Here is a 17,445-nt window from a genome sequence, read left to right as displayed (position 1 = left end):
TTTTACCATAGGTACACTTCAACTGTGAGAGACGGAATCTAAAACAAAAATCCTGAAAATCACATTGTATGATTTTTAATATTAATTTGCATTTTATGCATGTGTATGTTTTATCGAGTGTATGTAAACTTCTGACCCACTGGAATTGTGATACAGTGAATATTAAGTGAAATTATCTGTCTGTAAACAAATGTTGGAAAAATGACTTCTGTCATGCACAAAGTAGATCGCAAAACTATAGTTTGTTAACAAGACATTTGTGGAGTGGTTGTAAAACGAGTTTGAATGACTCCAACCTAAGTGTATGTAAACTTCCGACTTCAACTATGTATGTATGTTATAACTATGTATGTATGTGTAATAATGACAATTACAACAATACTGAATGAACACTTATTTTAACTTATATTATACAGAAATAATATCTATTTAGTCTCAAATAAATAATGAAACATGTTCAATTTGGTTTAAATAATGCAAAACAACAGTGTTGGAGAAGTAAAAGTGCAATATGTGCCATGTAAAGAAACTAACGTTTAACTTCCTTGCTCAGAACATGAGACATATGAAAGCTGGTGGTTCTTTTAACATGAGTCTTCAATATTCCCAGTTAAGTTTTAGTTATTATAGGAATTATAAGAATTTCTCTCTATACCATTTGTATTTCATATACCTTTGACTATTGGATGTTCTTATAGGCACTATAGTATTGCCAGCCTAATCTCGGGAGTTGATAGGCTTGAAGTCATAAACAGAGCTGTGCTTCAAGCATTGCGAAGAGCTGCTGGCAAACGCAGGAAAGTGCTGTTTGAATGAATGCTTCGAGCTTGCTGCTGCCTACCCAGGCACAGTCAGACTGCTCTATCAAATCATAGACTTAATTATAATATATTAATTAAACACACAGAAATACGAGCCTTAGGTCATTAATATGGTCAAATCCGGAAACTATCATTTAGAAAATAAAACGTTTATTCTTTCAGTGAAATACGGAACCGTTGCGTAATTTATCGAACAGGTGGCAACCCTAAGTCTAAATATTGCTATTACATTCACAACCTTCAATGTTACGTAATAATTATGTAAAATTCTGGCAAATTAATTACGGTCTTTGTTAGGAAGAAATGGTCTTCACACAGTTCGTAAGAGCCATGCGGCCAAACTGCTGCATATACCCTGACTCTGCTTGCACTGAACACAAGAAAAGTGACACAATTTCCTTAGTTAATTTTGCCTGCTAACATGAATTTCTTTAACTTCTTGACGCTAGGGGCGTTATAAAAAAAAAAAAAAAAATAACGTTCCAAGTAAACTGACTATTTCTCAGGCCCAGATCGTAGAATATGCATATAATTACCGATTAGGATAGAAAACACTAAAGTTTCCAAAACGTGTCAAAATATTGTCTGTGAGTATAAACAAACTGATTCTACAGGCGAAAACCTGAGGAAATATAACCCGGAAGTGTTTTATTTTTTTAGCTGTGTTTCCTGGCCCGTCTTTCTTCATTTAAAGGGGTATCAACCAGATTCCTTTTCCAATGGCTTTTCTCAGGCTGTGACCAGGCTTTAGACATAGTTTCAGGCTTTTATTTTGAAAAATGAGCGAGATTTTTCAAAACCAATCAGGTGTCCTTTGATTAGTTCCTGCGCGCGAGAGGGGTAGCTCGACATTTTCTTTCTCTCTTTTATTGAAAAGGTTACCGTCCGGTTGAAATATTATCGATTGTGTATGTTAAAAACAACCTGAGGATTGATTTTTTTAAAGTTTGACATGTTTCTAACAACATTCGGATACTTTTTGGAATTTGTCTGCCTTTCAGGAACGGAACAAGGCTGTGGTTTTCTGAACATAAGCGCAACCCAAATGGCGTTTTTTTGTTATAAAACTAATATTTATCGAACAAAAAGAACATTTGTGTAACTGGGAGTCCTCATGAGTACAACATCCGAAGTTATCAAAGGTAAGCGATTAATTTTATTGTTTTTCTGACTTACGTGACCAAGCTAATATATGGCTAGCTGTTCTAGCATTGATTGATACTCACAAACGCTTGGATTGCTTCCGCTGTAAAGCAAATTTTACAAATCTGACACGATAGGTGATTAACAACAACCTAAGCTGTGTTTTGGTATATTTCACTTGTGATTCCATGATTATAATATTTTTTGTATTATTTTTGAATTTGGCGCTCTGCAATTTAGTGGTTGTTTAGGAAAATGATCCGGTAACGGGATCCGTAGCGTCAAGAAGTTAACTAAATATGCAGGTTTAAAAAAATATATACTAGTGTATTGATTTTAAGAAAGGCATGGATGTTCATGGTTAGGTACATGGTGCAACGATTGGTGCAACGATCACCGTTTGGCGAAGTTGAAGTAGGCTGTGATTCTATGATAAATGAACAGGCACCATATTGATTATATGCAACGCAGGACAAGCTAGTTAGACTAGTAATATCATCAACATGTGTGTAGTTACTAGTGATTATGTTAAGATTGATTGTTTTTTATAAGATAAGTTTAATGCTAGCTAGCAACTTACCGTGGCTCCTTGCTGCACTCACGTAACAGGTGGTCAGCCTGCCACGTCATGTCCTCATGGATTGCCATGTAATGGCCATAATCGTCATCCAAAAAGGTAGATTACCGATTGTTAAGAAACTTGAAATTGGCCCTAAATCGGCCAGATTCCATAATTAAAATCACTTGGAGCTGATTTGCTGGTGTTTGTATAGTCTTTAACATCCAGCAATAAAAAACATATCTACCTTTTTATTTTTGCTCAGAAAACTTGGGGGGGGGGGATTTTTATAAAAAAATAAAAATTATCACGCGGGCCACCAGTTGGGGAAGCTGCTGTCAGGTAGGGCTGCCCGATATGGTCAACTAATGGAATTGTGATTTTTTTAACCAATTGTTGTGATTGTGATTTGACTTGCGATTTAGATCAAAAACACTGGGGTGAATTGTTGAATCATATAAGCGTATTCCGACTCCATGGTTGGTTTTGTTTGGCATGACAACTCATGACAAAGACCTGTAGAAGTTTATGCACAGGGTAGGAACTAGGGATGCACAGATATATTGGTGAACATATCGGAATCCTATGAGATTAGCTAAAAATGCCAAATCGGTATCGGCCGATGTCTAGTTTAATGCCGAAGTCCAAAACCGATGTCAAAGTGATTGTGCATACCAATATAACTAGGTACATGACATAATGAAGCCACGTACAATTTTGCGCGTACACGTGCAACACAGCATTCCTAACCTAGCCCACAATATCTGATGTGTTGATCAAGCAGTCAACAAGTCGACACATCATTTGAAGAGTAAGAACATTTCAGCAAGACAACTCAATGGCGCAATCCATTAACGCCAAGATTGTCACGGGCATGAATTTGACTATCAACCGTTCTCTGTCGTGGTAGGCTGTCATCGTAAATAAGAATTGGTTCTTAACTGATTGCCATAGTTAAATAACGGTTCAATTAAAATGTAATTAAATGTTAGCTTTCGCCGACTGGTCGAGCAACGGTACACGTTGACCCTACCAGAGTTACACAGTAATAGCGTCACTGCCATTAGCTTCACGACATACTGATGGCGCGTTTGGTTTAAAGTGTCCAATAACACTATTTGACAAGTCAAATTACACTATTTTACAATACCGCGGCTGGTAATAAAGCATTATTTGTCAACCGCAACTTAGGGGTAGCTAGCTTTAGCTTTGTACTTAGCTAGACCATACACCAGCTGAAAACAATGACCAGTAGAAACTGCAGTTATTTTCATTATTCTTAGCAATGATTTAGGAATCCTTGTGAGTAAGTATTAGCTAGGTAGCCACTTGTTCTCCTATTGAAATCGAACTTCAGTTCTTGAAAATAACTAGCTAGCCAGCTACTTAACCCTGTTTCCCAAAACTAACATTATAAGCAGCCAGCTAGCTTCATCTGGCTAGTGAGGCTCGACCGGACCGGGTTATGTGTTGTGAAGCTAGCCACAATAAGGATTAGGCACAATAGTGAAATTAGCGGTTTGCCTTCAAAATCAAAATACCTCTTTCAAAGTGATACAGAAGGTTACAATTGGTGGAATCATGCCATATTTAGACTAGATAATGTTAAACAAGGTTGGAATGTGAAGCAATGAAATGGGGTATCAGTCTACTTGGTGACCCCAACAGAACACAACTGTCAAGAGTTTACGCAAATATTAGCGTTGTAGCTCTTATCGCAGGACTGTGACTGTGTGAAATCACCTCCCCAGTCAACCTATTGTGTGTATTGACGTTCATATTGCACTGTATAGCTTTACCTAAGGATTGGGGATCAATGAAATGGGCTATCAGTCTACTCAATACCCAATATATTTTTTTCCTCAGAGTTATCAGACTCCAAAACAGCCACGCAGTATTGTTTTTCCTCGGGAATAGTGTTCAATACACATAGGTTGACAATAAATGTGGCTCAATTCACAGTTGTTTCAGGGTCCCGCAATAAGAGCTACAACGCTAATGTTCTCTGGGTATCACTGAGTAGACTGATACCCCATGTCATTGATCCACAATCCATGTCATTGATCCACAATCCATAGGTAAGGCTGTACAGTGAAATACATATGCCCCAATGCAATTCTAAAGTATAATACATCCAGTGGGATTTCAACAGATTTGTCAAATTAACAAATTGTATTTTGTTGATGTATTTAACAACCTTCCAACCTCATTTAGCATGATCTATTCAATTATGGCATAATTCTACTAGTTGTATTCATTTGCATCACTGTCAATGACATACTTTTATTTAAGGCAAACTGCAAAGTCCACTATTGTGGCTAATCCTTATTGTGGCTAGTTTCACATAGATGGGTCCGACCACCATTAATCAAATAAGAACTGCCTTATAAATTAGGGTTATTTTAGATGACACCTAGCTAGCTAACTATAGCTTTTGAAATGGATGTTGTTTTGCTATGTTTTTGGGGAAGAACATAATTTGCATCCATGAGATAGCTAGCTTTTCTTCTTTTTTTATGACCAGCACTGTAGGTACGCGAGACAACTTTACCAGCATCATAGCATACGTATCGATGAATCGTTGTGACATATGAAATACGAGTGATAGTGTAATCAATGTGTAATAACTACGGAAAAAATTTATGAACGCTTTAAATTATTATGTGATGTGCAGTCAAATTCAGGTCCTGATTGGTCAACAAGCTTATTTGACACGTCAAATAGTGTTACTTGACACGCAAAGACCCAAATGGTGTTCCATAGTATGAGAAATCCTGGTTGAGAATGAAATGACTGAACAAATGAACAACGAAACAGTGAAAGAAAGAAATAGGNGCCACGCAGTATTGTTTTTCCTCGGGAATAGTGTTCAATACACATAGGTTGACAATAAATGTGGCTCAATTCACAGTTGTTTCAGGGTCCCGCAACAACGAAACAGCACAGCAAGTAAGTGAAAGAAATAGGTTTTGATTATGTTTTACTAGTAATGGGGATATACGTAAATGCCAACAAAATAACTTCAATGGTCAGTGTGGTGTGTGTGTGTAACCTTTATTTAACTAGGCAAGTCAGTTAATCTTATTTACAATGACGGCCTACCCCGGACGACGCTGGGCCAATTGTGCGCCGCCCTATGGGACTCCCAATCACGGCCGGATGTGATATAGCCTGGAATCGAACCAGGGACTGTAGTGATGCCTCTTGCACTGAGATGCAGTGCCTTAGACTGCTGCGTCCGTGTGTGTGTTAACTATTTAACTGTACTAGAACRCTTATAAGGCCGCTAAAATGTTAAATAATCGGTTATTGGTATTTATTGGCAAAGAAAATATCGGCATTGGCCAAAAATGTCATATCGGTGCATCACTAGTAGGAACCAAAGTGTTGGTCAGAGTGTCAGGGGACCCTTATTACATTTAAATGTTCCATTCATAATGTAAAAATAAAATAAAAAAATAAAAATAAAAATCAGCCTCGAGATATGGATATTGCACATGTCAATATTGCAATTAGATTAAAGTGTGATTCATTGTGCAGCCATAAGTACGAGATAAGCACTCTTTGTCTCAGATACAGAGGGGTGTAACAGAGACGGGTATTATCTCTGGGCCACACCAAAACAAAGAGAGCTCATGTGACAGGGCTGGGGGGCTGGGGATAGGGAGGGGGGATAAAGCATCTGGCATATCTGAATGATGTGAAATGGAAAGCACAGAGAATTCCCTATCAAACACAATCCAACAAGCTGGCTGATGGGCTCTGTCCCGGTATCCCCCTCCATCTTCCTCGTCTCTCCCCCTCATTCCTCTCGCTTATCAGCATCCCKTCAAAAAAACATACATGCGCAAGCAAGCACACAGTCTAAAAATTATTCTGTGAAGTCCTGACCCAGAATTCCGAACCCAAACCAGGCACTCCCTCAGATCTYCTCTCATACGTCTTAGCCTGTGCTTCTGAGGGTCCCCCAGTGCATCCTGGGTAGGCCAGAACCCAGCGAAGAGGAGGAGACAAAGGGCAGGCGAGGGAGAGACAGCAGACGACAAGGCCTAATTAAGTCGAATACACACACTCACATCAAATTCAATTMCTTAAAATTTGTCAACTAAGACAGCTCCCTTGAAGTCATGTCCCTAAAGATACAGTAGTTCCCCCCTCATTTAGGGAAATCTGCCTTGAAGTTGAATAAGAAAAGCAACTTTTGTCCCTCTCCCTTTTGTCTCTCTATATCCCTGAACTCCTCTCTCATCACCATGGTGACCAAGGCCCCAGAGTCTATATTCTGCTACCAAAAGATTAGTAGGTCTAGACTATCCCAGAACTCTCTCTGGCTGGCTGCKCTTTTCCTTCTAGTCTCACTATTTGTCAAGTAACTAGGAAATATGATATGCTAGAATTAATATTCAATTGAAAATGGAAAAGATACAATGGAATGAGAAGAGACGTGAATGTGTGTGCGTTGATGTGCGCACGTGCGTGTGAGAGAGTGTGAAAGCGAGAGCGAGCGAGGGATAAAGAGAGCGAGGAAAAGAGAAAGTGAGCATATTTCGAGTGAGAAGAACAGAATGGCGTCTTTGTGTTTGTGTAAGAGGCATGACATCACCGGGGTAACTCCAGGCATGTACTGTTAGCTGAGGAAGGAACAGACTAGAACAGAGAAAGAGAACAGAGACAGGGCTGTACTGTAATTCAATACGAAACCAGGACAATGTATTTTTTATATTTTTTAAATACATGATTTTGAAATGTTCACGAAATGTAATTCATAGAAGGGTCCTTTGGAGGAAGTTGACATATGTATCTAAAAGCATAACTGAGAAATAATTAATTAAAGTTAATTAAAGCCTCCTTTAAGACTCCATAATGTTTMATCTGTAGGCGCCACAAAGCAACAATTTGAGTCATATGAAGCTTTACCGCTTGCTCTGTAATATGAATAGTATATTGATTTCAATGACACATTTTTACATTCATTTAGCTTAAAAATAAATAAACATGACAATAGAAAAATACGAATTTATTGTTGAACGCAATATACTTTACTGGCATATCAAACGTTCCAGAGCAGGATCTCTGCTACTTTTGTTATGATCAAATTTGTAAGCATTACCAACAGAGTGAATGTGAAAATGGATTCAAAATGGTCGACCTCTGCTGGTGATGTGCAGGATGTGTAATGATACAAGTAAAAAGGAGTGCAATGATTGGCACAGTAGGCAATGTAACCAAACTCTATAAAACGGGCTAGAACTTTAAAACTAGTAGAGATCCCGCGCTGAAACTTATTTCATATTTCAGAGCAAGCGGTAAAGCTTCATATGACACCAACTTTTGCTTTGTAGAACCTACAGATTAAACACTATGAAGTCAAAAAGGAGGACTGGGTAAGGGCAAAATGTAATAAAACATGCCAACTTTGATTAATAGATTCAACTGTCAAATACATGTCAACGACCCTTCCTCCACATTGACCCAAGGCTAATATGGTTAACACTGTGATAAGCTATTCAGCCACACCCCTGAGGCAAAGGCCTAGTACCTGTCCATAGGGCTGAGGGATATATCAAATTAATTCACATTTTGGTTTTAGCGTGATGTTCCAAATRCCTGTATTGCAAGAATGCTATTTTTTGTTGTTTTTTATGAGTGTTCTGAATCTTCTTGGTCTAGGCTACTTTGCTCCTTCTGTGCTGTGTGCACTGTGCACCTTCCCACTCTCACAGACACCAAGCCCCTCCCCCTGCCACTCACAACAAATATGAAAGATAACGAATTCATCTCTCACAACAAGCAGTTTAAAATCGCTATTTGCATTTGAGGTTTGGGCCAACAGAATCGGTCRTATCGACAMYGAAACTCTTAGACATTATTTGACTGTAATAGATGACCTTTCTAAYSATACCCTTTTTATGTCTCAACTACCAAAATGTTGAACAGAGCAGACCCTACTAAAACGAGAGTATCAATGAACATGTTATGGGAAATTTATGCTTAGTTTGTCACACGCTGCATTGCGGTACCACATACCGCTAGTAGCATTTTAGCCACAGACTTTTGCGCTAGCTGTCTTTTTATGCAATGAGCATAAAAATACACATTTATATACAGCAGTTAGCAACTCATTCTCATTCTGATAAGCATATTCTTATCCAGGTAAGACACTTGATTTCAACATCTAAACAAAGTGAACAGGCTGTGTTGTTCAAACAGTTGGAGACGGACMRRAGGGTGTATTCATAACAGTTCAAATGTTCTACCTTGTCAGCAAGCAAATACACTGCTCAAAAAAATAAAGGGAACACTAAAATAACACATCCTAGATCTGAATGAATGAAATATTCTTATTAAATACTTTTTTCTTTACATAGTTTGGAATGTGCTGACAACAAAAAATCAACACAAAATTATCAATGGAAATAAATTTATCAACCCATGGAGGTCTGGATTTGGAGTCCACACTCAAAATTAGTGGAAACCACACTACAGGCTGATCCAACTTTGATGTAATGTCCTTAAAACAAGTCAAAATGAGGCTCAGTAGTGTGTGTGGCCTCCACGTGCCTGTATGACTCCCTACAACGCCTGGGCATGCTCCTGATGAGGTGGCGGATGGTCTCCTGAGGGATCTCCTCCCAGACCTGGACTAAAGCATCCGCCAACTCTGGACAGTCTGTGGTGGCAACGTGGCGTTGGTGGATGGAGTGAGACATGATGTCCCAGATGTGCTCAATTGGATTCAGGTCTGGGGAACGGGCGGGCCAGTCCATAGCATCAATGCCTTCCTCTTGCAGGAACTGCTGACACACTCCAGCCACATGAGTCTAGCATTGTCTTGCATTAGGAGGAACCCAGGGCCAACCGCACCAGCATATGGTCTCACAAGGGGTCTGAGGATCTCATCTCGGTACCTAATGGCAGTCAGGCTACCTCTGGCGAGCACATGGAGGGCTGTGCAGCCCCCCAAAGAAATGCCACCCCACACCATGACTGACCCACCGCCAAACCGGTCATGCTGGAGGATGTTGCAGGCAGCAGAACGTTCTCCACGGCGTCTCCAGACTCTGTCACGTCTGTCACATGTGCTCAGTGTGAACCTGCTTTCGTCTGTGAAGAGCACAGGGCGCAAGTGGCGAATTTGCCAATCTTGGTGTTCTCTGGCAAATTCCAAACGTCCTGCACGGTGTTGGGCTGTAAGCACAACCCCCACCTGTGGACGTCGGGCCTCATAACCACCCTCATGGAGTCTGTTTCTGACCGTTTGAGCAGACACATACACATTTGTGGCCTGCTGGAGGTCATTTTGCAGGGCTCTGGCAGTGCTCCACTGCTCCTCCTTGCACAAAGGCGGAGGTAGCGGTCCTGCTGCTGGGTTGTGCCCTCCTACGGCCTCCTCCACGTCTCCTGATGTACTGGCCTGTCTCCTGGTAGCGCCTCCATGCTCTGGACACTACGCTGACAGACACAGCAAACCTTCTTGCCACAGCTCGCATTGATGTGCCATCCTGGATGAGCTGCACTTCCTGAGCCACTTGTGTGGGTTGTAGACTCCGTCTCATGCTACCACTAGAGTGAAAGCACCGCCAGCATTCAAAAGTGACCAAAACATCAGCCCGGAAGCATAGGAACTGAGAAGTGGTCTGTGGTCACCACCTGCAGAACCACTCCTTTATTGGGGGTGTCTTGCTAATTGCCTATAATTTTCACCTGTTGTCTATTTCATTTGCACAACAGCATGTGAAATTTATTGTCAATCAGTGTTGCTTCCTAAGTGGACAGTTTGATTTCACAGAAGTGTGATTGACTTGGAGTTACATTGTGTTGTTTAAGTGTTCCCTTTATTTTTTTGAGCAGTGTATATCCAAGTTGGCGAGACTTGAAATATAAAGTTGAGCTGGCTGCTCACTAGCACGTGGGCTTGTGCTTGAGAGATTGTTCATAAGACCTGTGTTCATTTTCTATAATGCCTGCTACAAGAAGTTGGTCATTATTGGTGGATGTGCATTCAGCATGGTTCTGGTGACATTTAAAAAAAAAATATATWTTTTTATTGACAGACTTGAAAGCACAATCAGGGAATAAAAAWWWAAAAAAGCAGGTTAAACTATTTTGATAAAATAATGTAATTATTAGTGGGTCTTCTGGTTGTGGACAGTTTATATTTAGCCTAGTTATAGTGTCAAGAAAACGTATGTATACCCTTCGGAAATTCCTGGATTTCTGCATAAATTGGTCATCAAATTGTATCTGATCTTCATCTAGGTCACAACAATAGACAAAACACAGTCTGCTTAAACTAGTAACACACAAACAATTATACATTCTCATGTCTTTATTGAACACACCGTGTAAACATTCACAGTGCAGGGTGGAAAAAGTATGAACCCTTGGATTTAATAACTGATTGACCCACCTTTGGCAGCAATAACGTCAGCCAAACGTTTTCTGTAGCTGCAGATCAGACCTGCACAACGGTCAGGAAGAATTTTGGACCATTCCTCTTTACAAAACTGTTTCAGTTCAGCAATATTCTTGGGATGTCTGGTGTGAACTGCTCTCGAGTTCATGCCACAGTATCTCAAATCAGGTTGAGGTCAGAACTCTTGACTGGGCCACTACAGAAGGTGTATTTTCTTCTGTTGAAGCCATTCTGTTGTTGACTTACTTCTGTGTTTTGGGTCGTTGTYCTGTWGCGTCACCCAACTTCTGTTGAGCTTCAATTGGCGGACAGATAKCCTAACATTCTCCTGCAAAATGTCTTGATGAACTTGGGAATTCATTTTTCAGTCGATGATAGCAAGCTGTTCAGGCCCTGAGGGAGCAAAGCAGCCCCAAACCATGATGCTCCCTCTACCATAGTTACAGTTKGGATGAGGTTTTGATGTTTCTGTGCCTTTTTTTCTCCACATATAGTGTTGTAAGGCTGGGCGATATGACGATATATATCGCGTGACGATAGAAAAACGTCTATCGTTCTATCGTTTTTTTTTGTTGTGTCGCAAATCACACTCTTTACAGCAATATTTTTCATCAATTGGACGTGCCGCATGGAAGGAAATTTGCAACACAAGCAAACATGGAAGAGAGTGATCGTGACACAGAGAACGGAGACACGGAGCTCGTACCTAAAAGAGGGGCAACTTCGGTCGCATGGACGTGGTTTGGGCATGAAAAGTCTGACACGGACCAGAAAACCGTCAACTGAAAAATATGCTGCAGGCCGGTCCCAGCAACAGGCTCAAACACCACTAACCTCTTTTACCACCTATGCAAGAATCATGTGAAACAGTACGGAGCGAGTCTACGGATGAGACCCAAAAAAGTACAGTCGAGTGCTCAAAACAAACCCCCGACTCAAACGTTTCAAGAGGCTTTCGCCCGCGGCACACCATMTGGCAAAGAATCCCGAAGATGGAAGGAGATAACAGCTGCCATTACAACTTACATTTGCAAAGACATGGCCCCAATTTACACGGTCGAGAAACGGGGGTTTCATGAGTTGGTGCCAACACTCGATCCAAGGTAAAGACCCAAATCTCCTCATGGACTGCACCAGATTTGCCAGTTCTTGCTGTGAAATCCAAAATCGATCCTGCTCCAGCGTACAGGCCACGGTGTAACGCTCATTCCTCGATGATAAACGCGAATCTGACCATCACCCCTGGTGAGACAAAACCACGACTCGTCAGTGAAGAGCACTTTTTACCAGTCTTGTCTGGTCCAGCGACGGTGGGTTTGTGCCCATAGGCGACCGGTGATGTCTGGTGAGGACCTGCCTTAAAACAGGCCTACAAGCCCTCAGTCCAGCCTCTCTCAGCCTATTGCGGACAGTCTGAGCACTGATGGAGGGATTGTGCATTCCTGGTGTAACTCGGGCAGTTGTTGTTGCCATCCTGTACCTGTCCCGCAGGTGTAATGTTCGGATGTACCGATCCTGTGCAGGTGWTGTTACACGTGGTCTGCCACTGCGAGGACGATCAGCTGCCCGTCCTGTCTCCCTGTAGCGCTGTCTTAGGCGTCTCCCAGTACGGACATTGCAATTTATTTCCCTGGCCACATCTGCAGTCCTCATGCCTCCTTGCAGCATGCCTAATGCACGTTCACGCAGATGAGCAGAGACCCTGGGCATCTTTCTTTTGGTGTTTTTCAGAGTCAGTAGAAAGGCCTCTTTAGTGTCCTAAGTTTTCATAACTGACCTTAATTGCCTACCGTCTGTAATCTGTTAGTGTCTTAACGACCATTCCACAGGTGCATGTTCATTAAATTGTTTATGGTTCATTGAACAAACATGGGAAACAGTGTTTAAACCCTTTCCAATGAAGATCCATGAAGATATTTGGATTTTTACAAATTATCTTTGAAAGACAGGGTCCTGAAAAAGGGACTTTTCTTTTTTTGCTGAGTTTATACATTTTAGGCCTATATTTATTTTGTTTGCAACTATTGTTGAAGTGTTTTCTATTTACCTTTTTAGATTTTATACATTTATATTTTGTTACATGCTTAATTGAAAATTTGCAGAGGTTCTAAATAAAATACTCATATTTGATTAAGTACATTTTATTTGTTGAGTATAATTCTAAATGTAATAAGAAATAGGTATTTACATGTGGTCATTTTATATAAACTATTTATTCGTGGAATTTACAGAAAATTTGCTATATTGTGATATGTATCGTTCTCAGGATTTGAAATGACCTATATCGGGATGAGATTTTGGCTATATCGCCCAGCCCTTTAGTGTTGTGTGTTCCTTCCTTCCAAACAACACAACTTTACTTTCATCTGTCCACAGAATATTTTGCCAGTAGCGCTGTGGAACATCCAGGTGCACTTTTGCAAACTTCAGACGTRCAGCAATGGGGTTTTTTGGACAGCAGTGGCTTCTTCCATGGTGTYCTCCCATGAACACCATTCTTGTTTAGTGTTTTACGTATCGTAGACTCATCAACAGAGATGTTAGCATGTTCCAGATATTTCTGTACGTCTTTAGCTGACACTAGGATTCTTCTTAAACTCATTGAGCATTCTGTGCTGTGCTCTTGCAGTCATCTTTGCAGGACAGCCACTTATAGGGAGAGTAGCAACAGTGCTGAACTTTCTCCATTTATAGACAATTTGTCTTACTGTGGACTGATGAAAATCAAGGCTTTTAGAGATACTTTAACGGGATCTCAGYCGATCTCAGCCGTAAGAAGTTAACCCTTTCCAGCTTTATGCAAGTCAACAATTCTTAATCTTAGGTCTTCTGAGACCTCTTTTGTTCAAGACAATGTAGCTCTAACCAACATCTCCAATCTCGTCTCAATGATTGGACTCCAGGTTAGCTGACTCCAATGAGCTTTTGAAGAAGTCATTAGCCTAGGGRTTCACATACGTTTTCCAACCTACACTGTGCATGTTTAAATTATGTATTCAATATAGACAAGAAAAATACAATAATTTGTGTTATTAGTTTAAGCAGACTGTGTTTGTCTATTGTTGTGATGGAAAATCAAATCAAATTTGATGACCAATTTATGCAGGCATCCAGGCAATTCAAAAGGGTCCACATACTTTCTTGATACTGTATCATTTTACAAGCCTTGAATTCATTAGATTATTGCTGACTGTTTGAAATATGGTGTATTGACCTTTAAAATTGTGCAGCAAAGCTTATTCAGAGGGGAAAAAATTAAATAAAAATGGAGATATGATTTTTAGGCCATATCGCCCAGCCCTACCCGTTCTGTGTCTGCCGTGTACATGGAGGTGAGTAACGGGCTATAGCTACAGGCCTAGCYCTGGGCTAGCTAACATCACCCCTTTGATATAAAGATCACAGACAGTCACAGACTCCTGTAGGCCACCACACAAACACACCTGTGTAAGAGAAAAGGGGGTACAGCAGTGAACACACAGTATGCACACACACACAGCAGTGCCAGAGGGGTTCCTCATCTTGCAGGTGTACCTTACTAACCAAAACCACCACTGTCGTCAAATTAATGGGATTAAAGACATGTGGACTACAATATACTTCCGAGCACTCCCAAACACAGTATTACACCCCCTTCCTGGACCCTGAGGGAGTTCCATTAAGTTGAACCGCGGTGCACCGGGCTATGGCCCGTGATGTGAACGGGGGGGGGGGAGTGAGGGAGGAGGGCCTTTCTCAAATCAATCAGTAATCTGCACTGCTCGGTCATGTCAACAAGGCAGCATGATACATTGTTTAGAAACATACATATATTTTCCATAAAATATGTCAGAATTTTCAAACCAGTTTTCATTGAGAAAGCAGATAAAGCGTTTTTATCAAAAGCAATCACTTTTGCATGTGAAAACACAGAATCCAACTCATTACTCCAGGTGCTTAAGCTGTCACTTGTGTTGAGCCAACTTTGCTGGCTAACTCATTGATTATGCTCTATAGTACACCGCTCTGGAGCCAGCTCAGTTCCAAATCGAATACAATCAACGCTAACCCGATTAGGCCCGAAGCATTAATCAAATCCTCTCCCTCTCTCATCACTGCCCCTCCACACCCCTAACCCAAACCTTGCCTTATCCTACACACACACACACACACAACCCCTCCTCTTAACAAAACTCAGCCTTATCTCAGCTATCCTACCCAAACAACCTCCCCCAAACACACAGATGAGGTAGTAACATAAATAATGGAACACAGCCATTAGAGACATAACGCTGCCTCCCCTCTGATCTTTTGACCTGCAGCCAGACTCAGGGATGAGAGGTCGAGCATATCACTATGACAACCTGTGACCTCTGAACTCCCAAAACCAACACGAGCCAACCGGCTGAGAGGTAATGGCTGCTGCAGCCAATAACCATAAACCAGTGCTGCCAGGKGGCAACCATTCACAGTGATGTAATGGGATGTGTTAGCACAGAACGCTGCTGCTAGACATCCATCACACTGGTTGACTGGAACTGAGCCCAGCCCAACACGCCAGCTCGCACACACACACACACCTCTCAGTGTAAGGAGCTAAAATGAGTTTCAGCGTGACTGACCCTGGAGGGATGAGCTGAAATAACAGCGCTAACGGGTAATGGACATGTGCGCGTGTGTGTGAGAGAGTGAGTGAGTGTACATTAGAGGCACTTGGGCAAACAGAGACAGAAATACCTATGTCCCAAATGCTGGAAAACCTCCTTCAGCTTGAGAGTGGAAGCCAAGACAATGAGACAGAGAGAGAGGAGCGATCGGATCCTGTAGAGAAGGACAGAAGGGGGGCAGAGAGAGAGAGAGGAGATAAGAATGGGGAGATGGGAATACGGAAGGAGAGAGGGGGATTGGGAGAAGAGGGGGGAGGGAGGAGGAGAGAAGGAGAGGGGCAGTAAGGGGGGTTATTTTTAGGACTGGGTACTGCAGACTCACAGCTGAATACACAGTGTGTTCTACAGAGGACAGGCATGCCATTATACACAGACAAGCATAAACACCACACAGGCACGTGCTCCCTCCCTCTTTACATTTGACATTTGAGTTATTTAGCAGACGCTCTTATCCAGGGCGACTTACGGTTGGTGCATTCATCTTAAGCTACTGTGGCTAGGTGAGACAACCTCACATCTCAGTCATCGATTTTTTCCTCAATAAAGTAGCTATCACCAATCAGAGCTAGAGTCTCTCTGATACAAATACAAACAACCCACAGAATAAAGCAGGAATATTAGTTATCATAGCCCCATAGTGAGTGGCATGACACACACACACAGGGTTTGAATTGGCGCACAGACACTACAGTGTCATCAGTGTGCAGCAACGGGGGTTGGAAAGGGAGGAAAAGCACTGTGCGTGCGTGCGTGGGAGATAAGAGGATGAGCACGGACGAGGCTATACATTATCCCTGTGTCAAATGGAGAGATGAACGGGACAGAGTCCAACAGGACCCAGACCTCACCCCTAAACACACACGCTCTGAGCCAGTTAAACACAACCCTTCAGGGCTGCCTGGACCGCTACCCTTTAACCAGCTTTACCAATGTCTCAGTCTCACATGACGACCCTTTGAGAAGATAAAAGACTCGGTGCTTCGTCGTCTCCCTCGGTGTGTGCGAGGAGCAGAAGGCCACACCGGTGCGGTTATTGAGGAGCGGTTATTGAACCCCCTGTCGTCTGACAGTCAAGTCAATAACTGTCAGCCCATCCATCCTCTCTTCCTSTAGCACCTTCCTCCCACCAGCCCTCTCGGCCTTACAGTTACACATCTTGCTATTTACKKCTYCTTCTCCTTTAAAGCCATACCAYACTAACGAGGTCTAACGAACTGCTTCCGGACGACTCGGGACAGCCATCCAGAGGAGCACAACAGGGAACRTGCGAGTGTGTCCCAAAACACGGGCTTCCTCTTCGCAAGGAACAGCTGGAATAGTTCCCATTCCCACAGGACAGAGATAGGAGGGACACATGTACTGAGGGGAACACACACAAAACACACACGCAAGATGGATGTGAACATTAAAGCAGTAAAATGCCTATGTTATCTGGAAGTGTATTCCAACAACAAAGAGCAGATCAATTATTTMATCCTTGCACGCTTCAATGGTTTGTCACTTCACCGTCTTTTCTGCCCACTGTTATCCTTTCCCTGATCTYTCTCTTTTCCTGTTGATCCTCCCCTTTCCCACGACCCGCCCCAGGCCCCACCTCTAAMCCATAAAGCCCTAGAGAACAGGTGTGCCCACCAGGTGCCCCTAGGGATCGTCCCRGAGACACCCAGGCCAGGCTCAGGTGGTTGTTGCGTCCCACAGTCCCAGTTCTGTTCCCACTGGACCAGCCAGCGGTGCTTCCGGTCTTTGTCCGGGTCGCTCCTGGTGTGACATTCCTCCTCTTCACCCGAGTGAGGGTTAGGAAGCCAGGAAGAGAAACATTCCACCCTCCCGCCTCCAGCTCAGGCTTCTCAACAGTTTCAG

At 42.1% G+C, this 17,445-nt stretch overlaps 1 protein-coding gene across 1 annotated transcript in view; it reads right to left on the bottom strand.

The window, feature by feature from the left end:
• Positions 1–15,740, bottom strand: part of LOC111949871 (cyclin-dependent kinase 17) — a 32,278-nt gene extending 16,538 nt beyond the window's left edge. The window contains exon 1 of the mRNA XM_023967210.2: positions 15,656–15,740. The gene's annotated coding sequence lies outside the window, so the exon portion shown is untranslated. The remainder of the gene's footprint in view (positions 1–15,655) is intronic.
• Positions 15,741–17,445: the final 1,705 nt, after the last annotated feature.

Source organism: Salvelinus sp. IW2-2015, linkage group LG3 (genome assembly GCF_002910315.2).
Source record: "Salvelinus sp. IW2-2015 linkage group LG3, ASM291031v2, whole genome shotgun sequence".
Lineage (NCBI taxonomy): Eukaryota > Metazoa > Chordata > Actinopteri > Salmoniformes > Salmonidae > Salvelinus > Salvelinus sp. IW2-2015.
Note: the sequence above shows the minus strand (reverse complement) of the source record. Positions and strands in the feature narration are given on the sequence as shown.